Source organism: Apium graveolens, unplaced genomic scaffold, assembly GCF_009905375.1.
Source record: "Apium graveolens cultivar Ventura unplaced genomic scaffold, ASM990537v1 ctg7716, whole genome shotgun sequence".
In the NCBI taxonomy this organism is placed as follows: Eukaryota; Viridiplantae; Streptophyta; class Magnoliopsida; order Apiales; family Apiaceae; genus Apium; species Apium graveolens.
The window spans coordinates 9,175-18,348 of record NW_027420567.1 but is presented as its reverse complement, the minus strand read 5'-3'; positions in this window follow the sequence as shown (position 1 = coordinate 18,348).

Below are 9,174 nucleotides of genomic sequence, written 5' to 3'. Positions count from 1 at the left end.
TGGCCTACAACTCTTGTTCACAAGTCTCGTCCAAATAATCAAGGTAAGACCCTCATTTTTACAGTTCTTTAAATCGGACTTTTAGAAACTTCAAAGCCTAACTTTGTGTTCTTGATTTCTTTGGAAAGATCAAGCTTGTAGGAGGCTCCCTAAGGCTTCCTAGCAACTTAACACCTCCCAAGGAAGGTATAAACTTCAAACCCTAGCCTTTACTTTATTTGTTAGTAAGTTTAATGGTTGGTGTTGTGAAATGAGAAGCATGGATTGTGATTATTAGTAGTTTGGTTTGATTTGGAAGTGTTTTTGGTAATTGAAGCTTGATTATAGTTCATAGGTCGTGATTGCGGTTGTTTGAGTTGAAAACCTTGGAGATTATGGACTGATGTGGTATGGTTTAGGTGAAGTTTTGTTGTATTGATGGTTATGAGTTGGTTGGTGGTTAATTGGAGTAGTTTAAACATTGGTAATCGCGTAAACATAGCCGTCGTAACGTCCGATTTTCTTTGGACTGTTTTTGTGCATAATATTAGGACCCGAGAACCCCCTGCTAGATTATGACCACTGCCATGTTTAGATAGCTCATGTTACGAGCTTCGTTTTGATATGTAGTTCGTTCGATTCCGATGCACGGTTTAGGAGAAACGACCGTTTCAAGTAACGGCGTTTCGCGAACAAAACTTTTCCCCTCGCCTTACTTTGAAACATAGGTTAAAGACCAAAAAGGGTTAATTAATGCATGAAACATTTATGGTAAGTGTGTTAGGCAGTTGGTAAGACACTCGCGAAGGAATCGCCTTAAAACTCGTAAAGGTTAAATTATTAAAAATGGTGGAGCCGAGGGTACTCGAGTGACTTAAGAGAATCAGTAAGCGCAAAACGAGCGTTAGAGTCTGAGTTGGTTAGAGTATAGATTTACAAGTGACTTTGGTTTAATTCCAACTTACTTGTTGTTTATAGGTTACCAGACTCGTCCCGAGCCATTCGTAACCCCCAGTCGCTCAGGCAAGTTTTCTACCCGATATACTGTTGTTGTGATGTAAATATATGTATATGCATTATCTTGTGATAGTGCATGATTGTTATTAGCAAATTTTGCGATATATTGGAGCATGCTGATATGGTATATATGCATGTCTGTTTCGTAATCTGGTTATCTATCTGTTGATTTCAATGCTTATAGTTGCATAATACCTATGCTAGAAATAAGCAAGTAGTTGCGTATACCCTTAGTATAGGGGATAAAAGGTGAACATATTTCTAAACCGGGAGTCGATGTTCCCGAGTATATTATATATATATATATTTATATATATATGGATATAGTTTTTAAAACTATGGATCGAATAAGGTTTATTCGATACCTTTATTTTACTTAATTGAATATTAATTTGAGTATTCATTCGAGGGCTTATGACTCAGTTTATTTTATTATTTGAATATTATTTGAATATTCATTCGAGGGCTTATGACCCTTTTATTTATTTATCTGAATATTATTTGAATATTCATTCGAGGGCTTATGACTCTTTTATATTATTTATTGAATATTATTTGAATATTCATTCGAAGGCTTATGACTCAGTTTATATTATTTAATGAATATTATTTGAATATTCATTTGAGGATCTATGACTCCGATTATTTGCTGAGGTATATTCTTTATTTTATTAAAGAATAAGGTGTCAATAATCAAACTTATTTTCGATTATTCAAATAAAGATAATACTTTCATATAAGTATATCTTTGGTTATTTAATACTCGTTTCAAGTATAAGTTTTAATACTTCTACTTCAATTATTTTTATAAAGATTATTCTTTATGGGAATATTATTTAAATAATAATATTCAGTCATTTTCTAAATATTCTGGGGACTGATTTACTTCATTAAATCAGCTTTACTCCAAACACTCTATAAAGTGTTTTCGAGTCTTCAAAATGATTTTTAAAAGATAGAGCGGATCCCAAAACTCATTTTTATATTTAAGATCTTCCTTTTTAGGGGATTTAAATACTCGCTCAAAACCTGAGGGATCCGGCTCTGTGGTGTGTTTTATATTCGCAACAAGGTTGCTGTTTTGTTAAATGAATTGATTACTTACCCAACACTCGGGAAGTAAAATTCTTGGAACAAGTTAATCCATTAACAGGCATCGCCTGGGAAATATCGGTGAGTTTTCCTTTCCAACTAGATACGACTTCTTGGTGAAGCCGTATCAACAAGTTTCTACTTGGGGAAAGGGGGAACGAGCTTTACGTTTCAGAGTCATGGATTTCATCTGAACTAGGAGTGGCATAAGTGGCCGAGTAGCGCCGGCCCAGCCTTATTATATTGGCCCAAATGGCCTGGAAGTTCCGCTAAGGCGGTCCATTCCTTAGGAGTTCAGTGTTCGGTTGACAAGTAAATCCGACAGGTTCTCCTCTACATGTAGAAAATGGTGGGGTTGTACTACTACGACTGATCATCGTAAGTGGTCTTCCTGGCGCGGCAAACTCCCGTAATGAGTTCATCATCCAATTGGATAATTTCTGCAACACTACCCAGAGCACTTCGATAGAAAGGCTACGGTTGGGCGATTGTTGAGTGTTGGCAGGGTCAAGTTTTCAAAATGATGTTTACATCAAATGAAGTATCTCGTAACTTCATTTTATTTTGATAATATTTTAAAGATTTAATCTATTCAAATCTTGCCTTATAGTCTCATCTATGTGATGAACTTTTGAAGCTAATTATAACTTGAACGGTGGTAGTTCAAGTAGTATTTGGGAAAGATATAAGTATATTGGGGTATCTTGTAACTTCATCTTTTAAACTTATATCTAATTAATAATTGTCTTATGAATGACAAAGATTTTCAGAAAAACGTTGAGACAAGGTTAGATATATGAGATCACCTTGCAACGATATTTTTTTATACAGTTATACACTGGGACTTTGTGTATATTGTGCATGGAAGAGGACTTCCAATATTTTGAAAAGTATATATGTATATATATATATACTGAATATTTTGCGACTTCATCGCATTAAGATATCAACTTGGTTCATTTCTTTTGACCAAGACTTTCATGAGTACTATGAGAAGGCTCATATATTGTTAATCATTATACATATTATTTTGGTGGGCTTGCTGCTCACCCTTGCTTTCTTCTTTCATCACACAACATCAGATAGACAAGATGAACCGGACCAAGCTCCCGATTCGCAAGAGGTTAGGAGACGTTCCGCAGTTTTCTAGAAGCACTGATGCCGCCATAGCTGAGGTAGGAACTACCAATAGGCTAGGCTTTCAAATTTTGATGTATCAGATTATGTATATAAATGAATTGTAATAATGGCAAAGAAATGTAAATTTATTCAGAAACCTGTTTAAGGTGTATTGGCATATAATTGTGGAATAAAACGACTTGTGATTATTTTTGGATATTCATCTCTGAGACTATAACTTGTGGTGTGTGTGTTTATTGTGGGGTCACAGTACAGAGTAATTGATTATTTATTAAGATTGGGTGTTGTTAAGGGAAATGGAACTCGTGATAACCCGGATCCCCGACCCCGGATTTGGGGGTGTTACAGAAATGGTATCAGAGCCAAGCGTTATAAACCTCAGAGATGATGGGACGTTAAGATAATAAGTTCACTAAGATAATAAGAACTCTTGCCAAGTTCATAGTCGGACTACCTAACGTAGTACTGACAGTTAAAACCCTTATGGGAACCCTTATAAATGTAGCGATAGAAGCGTAGTTCGTTATCGTATATGGTAGCGGGACTCCGAACCCTGAAGTTGAGGAACATCAACGCGATGATGTTTTATTACTAATTGGAGATCAGATTGTGGATCCAATAGAGCGTCCTAACGCAGGACCGGATGATGTTGATATTGAGGATGTAGCGGTTGAGGATGTTGTCCGAGAAGGGATAGTTGCTGAGGAGGATCCCATGGAGGATCCTGACGAGATTGGATAAAGGACCACTGATGAATTGATGACCCTGGTTGGGTCGACTACCAGAGGTAGGATTGGCCGGTCACTACCAGAGGTTCGTTCACGTTTGTAAAGATAGTAGCCCCTTTAATGCGGCTTACTCGTAAGACTGAGAAGTTCCAATGGACAGAGAAATGCGGAGAACAACTTTTAAGAACCAAAGCAAAGGTTGGTGACGTTCCCTATGTTGGCGTTGCCGGATGGAAAATGAGATTTTGTGATTTGTAAGTGACGCTTCGCATAAGGAATTAGGGTGCTTCTTATATAGCACAGCAAGATAATCGCGTCTGCGTCAAGACAATTAAGGGAATTTAAAATTCGATATCCCCACCCATGAGCTTGGGCTCGTGGCAATAGTTTTGCCCTAAAGATTTGAGGCACTACTTGTATGGAGAGAAGTGTGAGATTCACAAACCATAGGAGCTCTAGTACATTCTTACGTAGAAAGAGCTCAACATACGCCAGAGGAGGCGGTTAGAGCTAATCAAGAATTATGATTGGGAGATTCTTTATCATTCGGGGAAAGCCAATATGGTGGCTGATGCCCTTAGTAAAAAGGAGAGACTCAAGATGATAATGTCTTTTGGAGAGTTTATAAGAGATTTTGAGAAAATGGAAATAGTAGTGAAGGTAACCGGAGCCGGTACCGAAAAGCTGTTTGAGATAGCAATACAGCCCGAAGTATTGGAAAAGAACATATTGTGCCAGTAAAAGTGATGAATGAAGGCAGAGAGCCAATAAATAGGTATGAGATTAATACCGAGAGTGATGATAAGGGAATAATGAGGTATTCCTATAGAATTTGGGTTCCAAAGGTTTAAGAGCTTAAAGATGAAATCTTAGATGAAAGCTAGTTTGAGGAATAAGAGTTAGAGCAAACCCTGAACGTGATAGTCAGGGAGGTTGCCACCAAGACAAAAGGAACCCATAACATGATGAAGTGGAAAATGAGGATTTAAATTATGTAAGATGACCCCAATTATGGGGAGTAGGAAGAAATATTTAGACTGAGGAAATAAAAGTCGAGTAAGGACAGGAGACCCGAGATGGTACCCCTATACGGCAATTCATGGACCTGTCTAAAGAGAACTTAGACTATTATCCCCAACCACCACCCTGAGGAGACAGTGCGGTGGGAAATTCTTTCATGACCTTTAAGTCGCTAAGCTCTCAGAGTTCCAAGGAACATGCTGACCCAGTCGAGGCAAGAGCCTGGCTAAAGGAAATAGATGAATCATTTGAGATTCTAAATGATTGACGAACCACAAAAGACTGTTTTGTCACTTACCCTCCTAAGAGAGAGACCACCCGCTGGTGAAAGGCCAAGGAAGGCACGGAGCAAGAGATTATAATAAACTGATTTAAGTTCAGTCAATTGTTTTCAGGAAAGTACTTCCCAAGGTTATGGAGATAGTGTAAAAGCTTAAGAGCCAGAACAAAGGCAGACGAGTATGATGAATTATGAATCTAAGTTGTAAAAGTTATCAAGATTCGTTCTGAAGACACGAATCCAGAATGACGGGATGTTTGAAATCAATGCTTATGTTGTGTTGGTTCATGAAATAACGATAAGAGAAAGGAATATAAAGGCAAGAGAGTTTGAGGAATGATAAGGGAGTTGGGTATGAGGAAACCCTAAAGACTCGTAGAAATAGAAATAGAAAAGTAGGTAATCGTCCGGATGAGAGTGATTCACCATGAGTTAAATTGATGGTTGAAGGTATAAGAGATACATATATTTTATCCCCTGTAAGTTGGGAAGATTCGAGGAAACCTTGAGATAATTCGAAGGATAAATAATGAGACGCGGATAGACTGAGGAGACAAGAAAGAAAAGTGGATGACCATTTTATCTTTTGGAGGCCATATGGATTGACCTCAATTTGATAAGGATGCTATTATGAAGTTAGGTATAGACTATCGAGGTGGGAATGATTGAATAAGACACCCTTATCAGGGATATATGACTTGATTTATCCATGGAAGGATGCAGGTACCTTTTAAAGGTGGAATTAAGGATAGAACATCGGTAACTTAAAATGAATCCTAGGGGAATGCATAAAGGTTGGAATTTCACCCTTAATAGGGACAGTATGAGTTTTGACAGTATGATTTGGAAAGGGTTAATGTAGCAACAACCTTTAAGAATCAGTGGAGAAATTTTTCAGAAGTATATAGACAATGGTTCTAGTAATAGTAAATGGTATTTTAATATGCCCTGTATCTAGGGAATACAGGAGGAACGATTGAAGGATAACCTTAGAGGTTTTACAAGGAGAAAGGTAATATTCAAAATTTTCAAGAATAGAAATGTTGATAAAGGAAATATGACGTAATTATAATGTTGCCAAGTGGGGCACGTATTAAACCACGAGAAAGTATGGATTGAACCAGTAATGGTCGAAATTATTCAAGGCAATTAGGACTTAAGATAAAAGATGTTCTAATTATGATTGAGAGTCAGTCATGACAGTGATTAACCTCTAAAGACTGAGGCAATAACTTATGGAAAAATGGTGATTTTTTTTTTTACTCATCAGATTTTAAGGAAAGCATTTTCACATAAGCTGTGATTGAAATAAGGTAGAAAATTATTTGGAGATGGTTAAAGTGACATTGACTGTAAGGAAATTTTACTATCAGGAAAGGCCAAAGAGGTGGCCGACACTTTAAAGGTAAGAGGATAATTATAGGCGCTTGTGCCAAAAGAATACAGTGATGATGGTTAAAACTGTGAAGGTTGTATTATGGTTTGGAAGATTGACATTCCTTCTGATGACTGTGCAATACCCAGCCGTAATAGTAGTTGGTAAAGGTTTAATTCGTGTAATCGCCATGAGCGGGCTATCTATCTTAGAAGGTACTATCTTGAGAATGAGCCTGGACCATGTTTCAAAAGGACTAAACGAACCTTTGAGATCAGGAGTGTTCTTCATGAATCAGAAATGGTGATTATGTTACCTCCTTAGAAGGATTTGATACGACATGTATGGACTCCGTATGGTTAGCTATTAAGATTTCATGGAAAGTGAATGATGACAGTGGGTCAGTGGTGGACCATAGTAAGGCAGCAATGATTCTGCGAGTAACGAGCTGATTACAACCGTGAGAGTTGTATTGGAATGGATGTTGAGATTGAGTACCACTAAACGGATCGTGGTAGTGTATAAGTTATCATTGATAGACTAATTAAGTAGAGTATCTACCTATTGAATATTTATTCCCTCTTATGAAAAGAGAGTCGTATTACTATATGAGGAAGGTTGCGGTGCAAGCATAGAATTCTAGTAACGGTGATGTCTAAAATGAGATCCCGGGTTCAATTTTCGAAATCGAGGGAGTTTCAAAGGTGATTGAGTATAAGCTCGAGGAAGAGCATGGGTCCATAGAATGATGGACGGAATAGAAATATTTAGGCATGGGAAATACGATGCTATAATACTTGATGCTGATATAAATACGTATATGTTTTGTTCTCCTATGACAAAACCTCTATAGTTCAGAGGTAGGTTTCCAAGCCAGATATTTTGTGGCAGTATATTTTTTATATATACAATTATCTTCAGTTCGTTCTTTTCTCTTCTTTTCATTTCATGTAAGTGAGAAGAACACCCTTCTAGAAGGGGAGGTATTGCCGAATGACTGTCTATCTGTGTGATAGAAGCCTAGTAGGATACCAACTATTGTTTAATTGCTTGTCAAGTACTAAAGGCTGGCCACCTTCTGTACTAACTATGCGAGATAACAAGTGTTCATGATCATAGTGATCTCTCAATAAATTCTTTTACTTCTATATGAAGGATTAAGCTTTCGAAAATAGAAACAGCTGAAAAAGGAGTAGTAAAGTTATGTGGTATTCAGAATGGGAACACATTCGTAATACTAAGGTTGACGTGGTTATTAAAAGGTTATAGAACGCTAACGAGCAAAAGTATAACCAGTATAATATTAGGAACGGAAGGTAGTAGCGATTACGAACTCGAAAAGAATGGGTATTGAGAAGCAAAAGCTCTAATGCTAAACGCTATAATGAGAGTCTGTGCAATAGACTTGAAAAAAATTTGGAATGATCACTTAACGCGGATTTAGTTATATCACGACAATAGATCATATGTCATTATCGAGGTGTCACCTTATGAGATCCTTGAGGGAAGATAATGTCGATCTCCCTTATGTTAGGATGAAGTTGTAGAGCGCAAGATGCTCGGACCCGCAGTAGTCCAAAGGACCAGGGATATAATAGATCTAATCAGAGGACGGCTGGTAGTAACCCAAGATGGACATAAGAGGTATGCTGATTTGACTCAAAAAGGACAAAGAGTATGAAATAGGGGGCCTAGTAATGTTATAGGTATCCCTTGGAAACCCTTGAAAAAGGATTGATGAGGTTCGGAAAGAAAGGAAAGCTAAGTCTACAATTTGTTGGATCCTTGGATATATTAAGACGTTTGGGAAGTTAGCATATGAGCTAGCCCTACCCCCGAACCTGTAGCAAGTTCATAACGTGTTCCACGTATCAATGTTAAGGAAGTGTAATTCGGATGCCAGACAAATAGGGGCATATGAGCGCATAGACATGCAACTAGACGTAACCTATATGGAGCAACCAGGAAGGGTATAGAGTAAAAAGGAACGAGTGCTTAGGAGAAGGGTTATCAAACTAGTAAGAGTTTGATGGTAGAACCACAATGTGGGAAAATTTACTCGAGAGTTAGAAAGTGCAATGCTAAGAGAGTATCCCTATTCATTTTCTATCTGATTCCGGGACGAAATCCTTTTAAGGAGGGAGACTGTAATAACCCCAATTTTTGGGAAATTTTTGAAACCCTTATGAATAGTGTTTTTGCTGAATGAGAAAACTTTTCATGCCACACTATGTAGGGGTTCTGATATGGATATTCTGAGATTTTATTAGTACTTTATATGGGATATAAGTGTATGTAAAGATCGTCAGAATCCAAATCCGAACACTTTGATTTTTCCCGGAAATACACTAGATACGGAAAGATTTGAGAAAAAGGTAACAGGATAAAAAGGATTTAAATTAAAGGATTATAGGAGAGGATCATAAAAGGAATTAATATATTGAGAAAGGTTAAGGGAACCTAAGTAATAAGATCCCGGGTATGATCCTTCAAACGATAAACGAAAACGAAAGTTAAGCGAACCGTATAACAGATCAGCGGTC